We start from the raw sequence: 15,219 nt of genomic DNA, 5'->3' as shown, positions 1-15,219 counted from the left end.
GGGTAGAAGATAAATTCATTTGATGGTATTGATTTTTTAATCCTTGATTACATCAATGTAGAAATCCTGGTTATAATATGGTACAGTTTTTTAAGGTAGTAGCCCTGAGGAAGCTAGACAAGTTGTGTCATTGTACTGTTTTCATTTTCTTTTTAAAAGACACATTTATTTTATTTTACGTGTATGAGCATCTTGCCTGCATGTATGTATGTGCACCACCTGTGTGCCTGATGCCTGTAGAAGTCAGAAGAAGACATCAGATCCTCTCAGAATTGGAGGTGCAGCTGGTTTTGAGCCTCTGTTTAAATGCTGGAAAACAAGCCTTGATCCACTGAAATAGCAATAAGTGCTCTTAACCACTGAGCAATCTGTCCTACTCCTATTTCTTTCTATTAAGTAATTTTTTATTAATTATTTTTTAATGAAAATAGATTCTTCTCTCATACAATACATCCTGACCCACCCTCCAGTCCTCCAAGATCTCCCACCACTTCTCTTTCCCCCAGATCTACTCCCCCCTCCATTTCCCTTCAGAAAAGAGCAGGCCTTCAAGAGTCAACAACCAAACAAGACAATAGAGGATACAATAAGACAAGCTAAAAGCCCTCATGTCAAGTTTGGGCAAGGCAACCCAATAGGGGGAAAAGAGTCCCAAGAGCAGGCAAAAAATCCGTTTTACCTGCTTCCACTGTTAGGAGTCCCACAGGACACCGAGCTAACAGTCATAATATATATGCAGAGGACCTGGTGCAGACCCATGAAGGCCCCAAGCATGCTGCTTCAATTTCTGTGAACCCATATGAGCCTTGCTTAGTTGATTTGGTGGCCCATGTTCTCCTGGTGTCTTCTATCCCCTCTGACTCATACAGTATTTGAGAATTTCATACACTGTATTTTGGTCACTCACCCATGCTTCAACTTCTTCCAGATCCACCTCCACCTTATTACCAATCTAAATTCAAATTAACCAAAGAAAGATCAGGGTGATCCAAACTAATAAAAGTAGAAAGGAAAGGGGAAGCATTATAAGAGACACTGAGAACATTTAAAGAATCATAAAGGCATACTTTAAAAAATCTATATTCCACTGAACTGAAAAATCTAAAACAAATGAATGAATTTCTGGATGCATATGACCTATGAAAGTTAAATCAAAATAAATATTTAAATAGACCCATTTACAACCAATGAGATAGAAGTAGCAATTAAAATCTCCCAACTAAAAAAAGTCCATGACCAGGCAGTTTTTGCACAGAATTCTATACCTTCAAAGAAATATTAACACCAACACTCCCAAAATAATTTCTTACAATAGAAATGGAGGAAACACTTCAAAATTATTTTTATGAAGGCAGTTTTAACATAACACCAAAATCATTCTATTTCTTAAAACTTCATTTAAGCATCATTATATTAAAATAAGAAGTTTGGTTAAAATACATATAAGTTATCATAGTAATAAAATATTTGAAATCTCATAAAGAAAATTACCTAACAAAAATTTTGAATGGTGTGTATTTAACTTTGTTGAAAGATAATGTGGAAGATGTCAATAAAATGAGAAATAATATTCTCAGGATAAATTATACTGTGATAACGCATTGGTCAAAGACAGATATTAGTTCACTTTAAGGGAGGGAGGGAGAGAGAGAGAGAGAGAGAGAGAGAGAGAGAGAGAGAGAGAGAGAGAGAGAGAGAGAGAGAGAGACCAAGAGTGAGGAAAATGAAATATTTCAATGTGTGCATAAAGTCACTGAATGGGTAACTGCTGAATAAGAGACAAAGTTGGGTTTTGAATATTAGTGTGAATGGATTTATTATTAACATCTCACCAAGATGACTAGAATAGATTATCAGTTCAGGAAGATCACTGTAAAAGAAAAAGATTTAGATGCATTATAACTCATGCACAAGGGATTCTTAGTACTTGCTGTAGTGACTATTGAAATATTTATAGCTACCTCTGTGCATATGCTTTTCAGACTTGGGAAGTGCTCTATTTCTGCATAGAAATAGCATATTTCTACTAAATACTTTTTGAGGTTCTTTACAATCCACCATTAGTGAAAACCTAGAATAGTGAGAAGGACAAAAAGGTAGAGGAAACTAAATGAGTGTCTACTAAGTGCTAGGCACTGTTGCTTAAATTTTATTACAATGTTTTGGTCAGATTTTTATTTTTACCTGTTTTGAAAACAATATTTTTGATATTATAACTATATCATTACCCCTTCCCTTTTCTTCTTCTAAATCCTTCTTTATTCCCTTCCATTCTCTTTTTCAGTCAATGTCCTCTTTTTCACTAATTGTTGTTACACAAATATATATCTCTAAATATTTAAGTACAAGTGTCTTAGTCTGTATAATGTTACTTGTATGTGTGTTTCAGGGCTGACCATTTAGTTTTGGATAACCCAATGGGTGTGCTTCATTTCTCCTGTTTTTAGCATTCTTTAATTGTCTTTAGTACTTTGTGTAGGGTTAAAGCCTCCTGGGCTTTCCTCCATCCACCTTAGCATTATTGTCTTTATTCAAATTATGCTTAGGCGTTCACATTGATGAGACTTCATGGGTGTAGATTCTAACATTAGTAAGTAAAATAATCTCACAGAATACTTCTTGTGCCTTTAGTTCTTACAGTCTTTCTGCCCTCCTCTTCATCCTTGAACTTTGGATGCCAAAGTTGTATTGCAAATGAATCCTTTAGGACTGATTGCCACAATTCTCCATTTGCCACAATTCTGTATTTTTTTGATTGGTTGTGATTTTTCTGTAATAGTTTCCATCTTCTGCAGAGAGAAGTTTCCTTGATATGGGTATAAGAACAAATATTTAGAATGTAGTTAGGGATTATGCTTGTTTATTAAGGTGGTGGTTCTAGGTTCTCCTCCAAGATCTGACTTCACTATCCTTGAGTAGTTGATTTTCCAGTATCAGGCTTAATTTCCCTCTTGTTAAGTGGGTCTCAAGTCTAATTAGAGAGCTGTTGGTCACTACCAAGGTACGTGTGCCACTATAATGGTTATTGCTGTGGTTCATAGGTGTCATAGCTGGATAAGACTGTTGACTGTTTCCTTTCTTTAGAAACTTGTGCAGTGATATTTTAATGAGCAACAGTCACTCTGTTTTCTTGGGCTTTGACTATCTAATCTAAAATTCATGGTGCATGCCCTAGTTACTTTTCCTGTTGATGTTTGTAGCTGTGATAAACACCATGACCAAACAACTTGGGGGAGGGAAGGGTTAATTTGTCTTACAGGCTACAATCCATCATCAAGAGAGGCCAAGGCAGGAACTCAAGCAGGATCCTGAACATAGGAACTGAAGTGGAGACCATAAAGTAATGAACATGGATTTAATGCCTTACTGTTCATGACTGGCTTAGCCTGCTTTTTTGTACAACCCAGGCCAACCTGCCAAGACTGATATTGCCCACACACATCAATCATCAATCAAGGAAATGACCCATAGGCCGACAGGCCAATGTGATGAAGGCAGTGTCTCCTCCAAGTTAAATCTAGTTTGGGTGAAGAGGAAAAATCTAACTAGCACAGTATACAAGGATTTCAAGGCAAAGCATACTAATGTGTGATTTTATGTGACTTTTGCCAGAACTCCGGGAAGTTAATATCAATATACCCACTTTAGATTTAGGAAAATGAATGATTAAAAAGAGTAAAAACCTCCAAATTCTACTGCTAATAAGAGGCAGAGTCACAATTTTAATTCAAGTTGTCTTCTCTCATTTAAGTTTTATTGAAGCCTTAAAGTCTAATAATTTATGACTATATAAGATGTGTAACTTTGAGTTAGTGACTTTCCTACTCTGAGCCTATTTTTGTCATCTGAAATTAGTATGAAGGTGTGGAGGACTCTGTCTTAAATTTTAAAGGACAATGCTAACTCTCTGGTTATTGCTGTAGTTCATAGGTGTCATAGCTGTGTTCAAATATCTAATTACCAAACCAAAAAAAGAGGTGAAGAAATTACATAACATGATAATATTTTAGCTATTTGACATTTGTCACAATTGTCATTTGGCACATGCTACTTCTGGAAAAAGCAACAAATCCCTGCATCTTAATTCTTACATAAACCAATTTGATCAAGTTTCCTACCATTCCTAACACTCCTATCTAGGTTACATCTCAACAATTGACACTAAGTCTTTTCTAGGTCTTTCATTGCCCTGGGCTGGTGGATGGAGTACATAGTCCTACACACATTAATGCTTATGCCTGGTTTTGTTTGGGGGGGCAGTCAAGACAGGGTTTCTCTGTGTAGCTTTGCACCTTTTCTGGAACTCGTTTTGGAGACCATGCTGTCCTCAAACTCATGGAGAACCACCTGCCTCTGCCTCCCGAGTGCTGGGATTAAAGATGTGCGCTACCACCGCCAGGCACCTGTGCCTGTTTTACAGATCCCAGAAATCAAGCCTACCAGAGGGATTTGACATATAATTAGTAGAAATTATACAATCATGACTTAAAATTTTATGTTACTATTTCCTTCTTATGGTCAGTGAACAACAGCAGACAATTTTACTCTCCCACAAAAGAAAGAATTTTCAAATTTGGTCAAGTTTATGTCTTAACATCTTGGACAGAAATCCTAATTGAATTCTGAATCTTCTAGCTCCTCTTTATAGCCCTTCTCTGTACAGGTCTTTGACATCTAGTTAAGTGTAATAGCTATTTTTGGTTGGCAACTTGACTACATCAGGAATGAACTACAATCCAGAAATGGAGGGCACACCTGTGAGAGATCTTTGCTTGGTTTGAAGTAAGTTAATTCACTTCTAGGCCAGACCTTTGAGGTAGAAAGACACACATCTTTGATCTGGATCTTGAAGCAGGAAGACATACCTTTAATCTGGGCCACAGCTTCTGCTGCTGGATGACTATATAAGGACATGGAAGATAAAAGCTTTTGCTGCTTGTTCTCACCTTGCTAGCACATCCATTCCTTCACTGACATTAGAGCCTACTTCTTCTGAATTCTAGCTTATACTGAAGACTACCTGAGATATCCAGCCTTGTGGATTGAGCAACTTCTAGATTCTTGGAATTTTAAGCTATGGGCCCCCATTGTTAACCCCATTAGTTGTACCAAAGCCTGTAAGTGCTTCTGATAAATCCAGAAAGATAGAGATAGAGATTCATTCTATAAGCTTTGCTAGTTTAGAGAATCCTAATTAATACATTCAGGGTAAAGCATTCTTAGCAGTGTATAAAGTCTAAACATTTCAGCATTCTAAGCTGGGAAGAGTTTTGCTGCCTGACTATAACATGCCACCTACCATAACAATCTTCTGGAATATCACTTCATACTTTACCTTTCTTCCTCTACCCTTTCCTCTTTTTTCTCTTCTTTCTTTCTCTCTTTCTCTCTTTCTTTCTTTCTTTCTTTCTTTCTTTCTTTCTTTCTTTCTTTCTTTCTTTCTTATGGTAAAAATTGGAAAGCCTAGGCAATATGTCAAACAGTGAAAATACAAAGAAAATTCTACTAAATATCTTATCTTAGTTAAGTGTGAAAGTTGATTTTGGTTGTCAATTTAACTGGATCTAAAATCAACAAAGAGATAATAAATCTCTGGGAATACCAGTGAGATATTCTCTTGATTATGACCATTCAAGTGGGTAAGACTAGCCTAAATGTGGAAAACACCTTTCAGAGATAGCCCAGGCATTAGGAGGTCCAAGGGATAAGATTTGGCTTTTTTTCCTGTTGTCTTGATAGAGAGTTCACCTATTCCCTTCCTTGCCTCTGTTGCCACTGATGTGGCTACTAATGATGCTGCTGCTTCCACTCTTTGCTGATGTCAAACCCAAGGTTGTTAACTCTTTTAATATGATCTGATAACCAATGGCTCTCCAAGATCCTCCCTGCCTTCAATAGTAGGATTGGAACTTCTGAAAAACACCAAACTCATGGACTGAGTAGCTATCAAGCAGCCTCTACAGTGTGAGGGCAGCCATTATTGAACTATTCAGACCCTATCATTTAGACTGTTTTAATAAGTGTCCTTTTGTAGTAGATACTCATATTGTAATTTCTCTTCATTTATAGAAGCCTGATAAATCTAGAAAGTTTATAATTTCTTCATAAAGGATTAATATCTGAGGCTAATTTTCCCATTTGTGTTGGAGATTCTACTTTTCTGTTTCCAGAAGTTTTGTTCTGATAACCATTCTCTCTGTCAACCATCTTCAGACTCTCATTGCAGAGATTTATCTCTTGGCCTTGAAACATGCTTGTGTCTTCCATTTTTAAATATCCTGTTCCTTCAATTATATTCTCAAAACTACCCAACTTCTTCCCTCTTTGTCATAATCAAACTCTGCCAAGGAATTTACTATAGCTTGTCTTTTGTTTTCTTACTTCCATTAAACTTTGCAATGTGTTCTGGATTGGCATCAACATATCACTCCATTGTGACTGTTCTTGCTGACATGAAAAAAAAACTTCCTTCTTGACCTATCGAATGGACTATTGTCCATCTTACTCAAAGGACTTCCAAATACCTGGTATAAAGTTGGTAAGCAATTTGTGAGGAATGTCTGAGTTCTATTTTCAGACACCAATTTTGCCAAATTGTTGCATAATTTAAACATTTGGCCCTGGAACTGTTTTAGTAGTTTCTGTGACTCTGTACTCGGTAGAGCCTAGAGTTCCTCTTACTCCTCTAGTTTCCCCTCTATTCTTTAAAACTTGTGTCTAAAATGAAAATGTAGACTAGATGACTAGAGCTCTGACCTATGCATGTCTTTACCCTCTGACACTTAATGTTCTTCCCAGTGATCTTACCTACAGCAATGAATTTCACATGTTGATCAATTTCCAACTGATTTTTTCAACTCCAACACTTTCTTTTGAGTTCAAAAACAGTATAGCTACCTATTTATTAGCCATTACCACTAGATAGCCTACAATTATCACAAAATTGAACTTATCCAATCTATCAGGCACCCAAAAGAATTTATACACTCTTCTTCTGGTGCCTCAGGTTTAGTAAAAAGAAACCACTATCCCAACAGTTTCACAATTCACAAATCTGGCTATTCATTACATTTAATATTAAGTTTAAATTTGAAAATTTCTATCTAACATTGGAGATCTTGATCAACATGTATAATTCCAAATCATATTTATTGTATGAATCTTTGAAATAATTTACTGTGAATGGCACTTTATGTGTGTAGACTTCTTTAACCTCCAAACCCATAACCTTTGTCTCATAATGGTCACATATTATTACACAATTTTAATAGAGGAACTTTCTTCAAAATGCTTGACAAACAACCTTGGAAACTGTGAAGAACATCAAGGAAGTCTTAGGGAACTGTCATAAGCAAAATCTAAGGAATCTAAGGAAACATGACAGTTAAAAGTTTCTTGTTTCTGCCGGACGGTGGTGGCGGCGGCGGCGGCGGCGGCCGCGCACGCCTTTAATCCCAGCACTTGGGAGGCAGAGGCAGGCGGATCTTTGTGAGTTCGAGGCCAGCCTGGGCTACCAAGTGAGTTCCAGGAAAGGCGCAAAGCTACATAGAAAAACCCTGTCTTGAAAAACCAAAAAAAAAAAAGTTTCTTGTTTCTTAACCTAGAATTGTCCCCATACTTTCTTTTACCAAGAAAATTCATAACTTTTTTTTAGATGATTGTAAGCTTGAATGGCAATGAAAAGTATAGCCAACAAAAGTCAAAAATAAGTACTTTAAAGCCCTTTATAGAAAACAGTTGTTCGCCACTAGCCATGAACACTGCTTTGCTCTTTGTAGTCTTCAAAAACTACTTGTTAGTTAATTGATGATTAGAATTATCTGTGTGGAAAAACACACAATTGTTGAGTCTTTTATTGTTTGTAATTAATTATGAATTATTTTCAGTGTAATTAGTAGCTCCCAGCTAGAGAGAGATTGCTTCAAAGACAGAACATTTTTGCCTTTCTATTTGGATTCATTACAATCCTTATTTCTGACTCTTCGCTATCGGGATTCCTTTCTTAGTATTCTCTTGTACTCATATTGCCTTTCACCACTCTAGCCTGTTCAATAATGCCTCTGAAATGAGTAAAATAAAACACATTCCTCAATAACCTCTTAACAAATGAACAAATAAAATTTCCAGGTAGGAATATCTGCCATCAAAGGAAATGTTAGATCCTTCACAACATGGTGCTTTCTTTGGATTGTTGTTTTTATTTATTTAAGTTTTTTTTTTCTTTTTGAGAAATTTCATGCATGAGTGGTAATCAGCAGTACTTTATTTATAATCAAGGCATGCTTACCAGCAAGGAGTTCATGTCTGGCACTATAAACACAGACAAATACCCATGGCTAGTAAATGCATGGATCTTAGAGGAAAACATACTAACATCACTTTCCTAAACCAATATAATTCTTAAGTGCATTCTAAATATTTAATTTTATACCCACATAAAAATGTAAATTTTTCTCCTTATCAAAGAAGCTTATTTTTCCAGTAGAAGACCATCACAGTAAGCCGCAACTAGTCTAAGTGCAGGGAAAAATTGGCCATGGAGTGCACAGCCCCTACTGGCACATCTACTACACATCTCCTGCAACAAAGGTTCAGAGAACATTATAGAAGAAGGAGTGGAAAGGGTTAAGAGCCAGAGGACCAGTCGGTCTGCTATGAAACTGCTTTCTAGCCATAACAGGGAAGTTTCACACATGAAATTTCATCAACATGGCTGCCTAAACAAGTTCCAATGATCATTGATATCTCAAAGTAGTAGGAGGAAATTTTATAGGACCCAACACTAGATAAAGAGCTGCAAATAGTTAATAATTGCTGAGAGGGATAATTATTCTTCCCAGGGAATAAGCCTCAGGATTGGTTATCTAATGCTGAATGGTAAGCCTTTGAAAAGTACATGTGCTAGCAACACCAAAGAGACTCAGCAGCTTGTATTTGTTCATTTTTTGTATGTGTAATGACATTGGCTAAAAAAATGGAGGCCATACATTTGGGAGGGAGGTGCAGTAGACATGGGAAGAGTTTGAGGGAAAAGTGGGAGGGGGTAAATATGTAATTACACTTTAACTGAAATTTTAAAAATTGGACTACTTGTACTTATTGTTTGTTGACTTCTCTGAATATTTTAGTTACCCTCAATGAGAGTAATACTTGGAAAGTACCTCCTTGTATTCTATAGGTTGCAACCCATATAACAGGTAAGGTATATAATCTTTTAAAGTATTTTTATTGCCTTTGGGAATTACATTGTATTTGACCTTATTTACCTTCTCTCCTGTCTTCTTCCAGCTCTGTCCTTATTTCGTACTTAGCCAACACTGTATCCTCACAAAATAATAATAAAACATTGAGTCTCACTTGTGCTTCCCATATACTCTATATGAGTGGCTACCATTAAGAGTGTGGTAAACCTACCAGGGACCACACCCTTAAAGAAACTTAACTTTCCATTTTCTAGCATCTATCAATTGCCAATAGCTCCTTAGTTAAGTGTTGGACTTAGTAACCACCTTTCCGGTATGCTGGGATTTTGTCTTGATTGAGCTTATGCAGGTCCTGTGCATGCTGCCATAACTGCTGTGCATTCACCTGTGAAATTTGGAAAACACTGGTATATGTTCTTTAAATAAGTGGGATAAAGATGGCAGAAGGGAGTCTATATATGAAACAGAGATAGCCATTTCTGAACCTTCTTTTTCAACTTGAGTAGATTTAGAATCACCTAGAAAACATACCTCTGTGGGGGTATTTTTCAGAGAGGTTTCACTGAGCAGGGAAGACCTACCCTGAGTGTAGATGGCATTGTCTCATAAGCTGGGGTGCTGGAGTGAAAAAACAAAATGGAAAAAGCAAATTGAACACAAAAATTCATCTCCTCTTCTGTTTTGAGTGTGAATAAAATTTGGACAGCTGTCTCACATTCCTCCAATTACTACCATAACTTATTGTACCCTCAAACTGTTAAAAAAAAAACAAAAAAGAAAAAAATTGCCTCCTTAGGTTTTGTCAATTATTTTGTCTCAGCAATCAGAAAAGTAATCAATACACCATTAAGTATATTAATAAAAGTTCACCTAGCATATTTAATACCAAGTTAGAACAAAATTAAATTGTTCTCCCAAGTTGCTATAATGTAGTACAAGGACTATGCACCTCTCTAATACTGGCAAGGGAGTGCAGAATCTCACAAACTGATTATGTGGTTGCAAGTTGAGCAATATATGATTTCCTATCATATTTCAATGCAGAAATTATAGACATTAAAGAAATTTATGCTATCAAAATAACTGGATAATTTCATAAAGACACATACATACATATACACACAGTGAAAATATACATAGAGCAATCTCAACTACTAAAAATATTTAGTGTCAGGGACAGGGACAGAATCTCTAGTTAGTGGAAAAATACAGACCCCCCCCCAATAAGACAGAGAACTAGATCATCTTACAGTCAGGTTGCCTAGCAACAGGACATTGAGTCAGAGCCCTTGACCCTTTCACCCTGTAAACATCCTATACAAACATCCTGTTAGCTTGCCCCACCTTATGCAGATGACAGCTTCTTGCTCCCTGCACCCTGAGGAACTATATAAACCTTTCTGGAAGAGAAATAAAGTGGCACCTTGATCAGAATCTAGACTTGATGTGTTTTCCTTTGTATCTCCTGTCCCTACATTCTCTCCTTAGGGTGGTCGAGAACCCTTGTAGCCCTGCAGGCGGGGGCAATTTAGTATTGTTTCCAAAAAGAAACAAATATCCTAGATATCAAAGAAAATAAATTGTGTGCTATCTGTAAAAGAAAAAGAAATGAGACCAATTTGTGTGCTCTGCCATTTAAATGGATTCCCAATTCACTGAGTAAAGAAAGGAAATGACAAATTAGTATAATAAAATCTGACCTTTAAAAATGAAAAGGCTATTTGCTAATAAACATATCCATATTAGTATGCATTTGAACTAAAACTAGCCTGACAAAATCTAAAGTGCCATGTGATTATATGTGTACAATGGGTGTTCGAGTTTGGGTTACTTCAGCAAACCAATTTTTGGCAAAGACAAAGTAGCACCTAGATTATAGTGAGAAAGCACAGCTTCGGTGATAGACAGTCAGTGAGGAAATCAAACACAGCTCTTCCAAGATGAGAAGGATGTATATATGATTAAGAAAGCAAAATCAAACCAGATCTCCCATGAAGGGATGTTAACAAATCCTAGACAAAAGTTCTAAAACAAAAAGCATTAATACGATACAATAAAAATAGCATTTGGATACACACATATATAATTCTATTCATCATTCCACATTTTGCAAATAAGAAAATTAAAACTCAAAGTCTTTGTTCCAATGCCACAATATTGATCAAGATATAATACACAAAGGTGCTGTCCAAACTGCCAAACCATTCCAGGACTGAAGTTCAAAACTGGATAGCTATCAGTTCTCAGAATTTTGCTTTAAAACTTTACATAATCAAGCCTCATGCCTTCTTTGCTCTTCCCTTCTGTAGTAAATACATTAGATGGACAAAAAGAAAGGAAGCCCATGAGTAGAGTTAGAAAAATTCAACAGATGTCTTGGTCTGTAGTTTTCAAATAGTCTCATCTTCCCTCTATGTCTGTACTCCTAAGTCAAAGATATGTCTATAATGCCAGACAGACTGGGACAGGCCTAAAAATGTTCAATTCTACTAATACTAGCTCTCCTAAGTGATATAGGCCAAGCTTTTTAAGTATGACTCAGTTTCCTACAAAATTAAGATTTCTTGTTCAGACATTTGGAGCCTCTGGATTTCCATTCACTATAAATATTAGAAAAAGAACTAAATCAAAGATTTGACAGTTTGTATTTCTAGGAAATATCTGTTCTAACAATCATAATAACTAATAGCTATTACAGAATCATTTTGTGCAAATAACATCCTCATCAAGTTCATGAAAGACTTAAATAAAAAAAGATGAATGGACTTTCTCAAGGATACATAATTAAAACATAACAGTGACTGACAAAATTCAAACCCTCCAGATCAGTAAGAAAAGAGTACTTTCTTCCAACCATTTATTTACCAGTAAAATCACATGGAGGTATTTTGAGTAAAGAGGATGCACTAGCTCCTATTAAATGATCTCCCTTTAAGGATATTTTGTAGGGTATTTTCTGGATCACTATTTAGAAATAAAAATTTATTCATTCATTTTGCTTGGAATTAACTAACCTTTAAAATCTTATAACAAGAGCCTTCACAGAGAAACTTCTTCCCAAGCACAATTCCAAGAAGCTAAAATGTGAACTAAATTCTATGCACAGATACAACCATCCACAGCAGTACTATAGAAAATATTTTGATGAAGATTTTGCCTTAGGGTCTGTTAGCATTTATTACTACCCTTACAGACAGGACCCACCATGTATAGGTTTTCAGTTTTTCCACTGCATAGACATATCTTTTAAAGATCACAAGAACAACTGGAATCTAGTTCCCCTGCCACTCAATGTATGTGCTCTGGATTTAATCTGAATCTCCCCAAAGGAGATGTACATTTTTTCTAACTTCCATAAAAGAATTAACTATGCACACAACAACCCATACACTGGCAGGGATAGACCTGCTTAGGGTTTGTAGGCATAGGAATGTTGGGAGTGTGAAGATGCCTTTGTTAATACATACAAAAGTGCTGCATAAAATGCCAAAGTGATAATCCATTCCCAAAACTACTCGTTTCACTTAGAGGCTTACTCTCCCCTACTCAGGGAACTGCTCTTTTCTGGGAGATGTCTAGCTAACCAGAGACATTAATTCTTCTTATGACCAGTGTGAAATATGCTGAAAACAACAATTTTCACCCAGCCTAAAAACTTTGAAATGAACATTAATTAGAAGTATTTGCAACTCATGTCATGAACAGACTGTAAAGAGGATACAATTGCCTTAAATGAGTTCAAGGCTTCTAAATCAGAAAATTCACTTATGAAGAAATTATGAATAAAGGTCAAACCACTATCTATTAAGCACTCTTGGAGGATGGCATGGAAGTTGAAAAGCTAAAAACAGTTAAACATAGTAAAGCTTATTTGAAAAGCTTAAAAGTTTATTTCACCAACCACAAATGATGCTTCTGATGTAGGGCTAGAAGAGATACAAATTGTGAAGGCTATGAAAAACATAATGTATAAACTTGGAGACAATATTCATTGAGCACAGAATGACAACTCATCTTTGTTGCTGGAGGGCTTCTCTCCAGGTTCCCCAAGCCCCGCAGTCCCACAATCCACTTATAAAATAATCACTCAGACGCTTATATCACTTATAAACTGTATGGCCGTGGCAGGCTTCTTGCTAACTGTTCTTTTATCTTAAATTAACCCATTTTTATAAATCTATACCTTGCCACGTGGCTGGTGGCTTACCAGAGTCTCTACATGCTGCTTGTCCTGGTGGTGGCTGCAGTGTCTCTCCCCCAGCCTTCCGCTTCCCAGAATTCTCCTCTCTCCTTGTCCCACCTACTTCCTGCCTGGCCACCTACTTCCTGCCTGGTCACTGGCCATCAATGTTTTATTTATATAGAATGATATCCACAGCACATCTTAGCTTGGGTTTATCCAAGTGTTTAACAAGGCACCTGTAGTGGGTAGCCATTCCAGCTTGGTTCTGGAAGTTCCAACCCCCATTGAGACTCTGGCTACTGTCACGCCTACGAGGCGGGGCGAGGGGAGGCGCCTGGGGACCCGAGAGCTGGATGGGCCAGCGCTCGCTCTGGAGAAAGGAACAACAGCTGCGGAGAGACATTGGACAACAGACAAAACTCCTGAGCTAAACCAACCAGTTTATTTCAAGGATGTGCTGACCTCAGAATGGAAACCTGGATATGTTCTACGTTGGGGAAGGGGTTTTGCCTTTGTTTCTGCAGGAGAAGAAAAGCTATGGATACCAACAAAATTAATAAAAATTCGATTTGAACAGGAAAAACCCCTTGATGAAGAGAAGTAAAAGATCATCCACCAATGTGACATCTCTACAAGTTGTAAGAAAAATTTAACAATCAAAGGGTGGGGTAGGGTTCTGTTTTTGTCTTTCCAGGATAATGGAAATACCCATCTTCCAAAACTCATAAGGCCTTGGATATCCGGATGTTTACAGCAGAAAGGAAGAATCTATTGGTACCAATCTACACATGGTAAAATCTCACTGTCTAACATCTTTCTCTCTATCAATCTAGAAAAGTTGTGGTTCCAATTCAATTATAGCCAAGCTGGCTTTGGAGATGGAATTGGCTCACTCCTTCTCTAAACCCAAGCATATTGCTAAAAGAAAAGTTTAAGAGATTCTTCAGTCCCATATCAGAAGAGCCCTCTGGTATGAGACAGAAGGAAACCAATAAAAAGGAACCAGCCCGGCTAGCTCAGTCGGTAGAGCATGAGACTCTTAATCTCAGGGTCGTGGGTTCGTGCCCCATGTTGGGCACCAGATATTGGAGAAATTATTTTGGCCACTCCACGTAGTTAAAAGGATATTTATTAAATGGCGTAACTCACAAATTAAGTAATGGGTAGGTCGCAGGGTCTGGGGAAGGTGTAATGCAGTCGAGCGGTGTTCTCCGGAGCTCTGCACAGTCAATCTGCACCGGTCAGCGTTCCGGCACCGAGAGAGCGCCCAGAGCGAGCGCTGGCCCATCCAGCTATCGGGTCCCCAGGCGCCTCCCCTCGCCCCGCCTCGTAGGCGTGACAGTAGCCAGAGTCTCAATGGGGGTTGGAACTTCCAGAACCAAGCTGGAATGGCTACCCACTACAGGCACCCACATAGGAGAATAGAATATGGGAACAATAAGTTTTTAGCAAGGTCTCATGTACTACTATTTTTTTAGATAGATGCTACAGGGGAAAACATCAATGATTCATAACTAAGTAGGAGCCAGTCCTTAAAATAGTGATGAATACCTAAAAAACACACTGATATAACCTTTCTGAGGAGCACCTGACCTTACTCTATTTTATATTTTTCTAAGATCTAGGATGAGAAACAAAAAAAATGTTCATCTACTTTTCCATTAAGGATATGAAAGGAAAAGCACCTGGCCAGAATTTTAGAGAACAGTGCTAATTTGAAATATTTAGTCACATATTTCCTGGACACCACCAAAATGATCAAAATGTCCTAGAAATTTGAAAATTTTGGCACCCAAAATATATCCACCAGGTTCCTTGGACAACTGGACAATG

At 37.2% G+C, this 15,219-nt stretch overlaps 1 non-coding gene across 1 annotated transcript; it reads left to right on the top strand.

Annotated features, from left to right (window-relative positions):
- Window positions 1–14,391: 14,391 nt before the first annotated feature.
- Trnak-cuu (transfer RNA lysine (anticodon CUU)) lies at window positions 14,392–14,464 on the top strand. Its single transcript has one exon. It is a non-coding gene; the product is annotated as a tRNA-Lys (tRNA).
- The last annotated feature ends 755 nt before the right edge of the window (window positions 14,465–15,219 follow it).

This window comes from Peromyscus maniculatus, chromosome X (assembly GCF_049852395.1).
Source record: "Peromyscus maniculatus bairdii isolate BWxNUB_F1_BW_parent chromosome X, HU_Pman_BW_mat_3.1, whole genome shotgun sequence".
Taxonomy (NCBI): Eukaryota; Metazoa; Chordata; class Mammalia; order Rodentia; family Cricetidae; genus Peromyscus; species Peromyscus maniculatus.
This window is presented reverse-complemented; position numbering and strand designations above follow the sequence as displayed.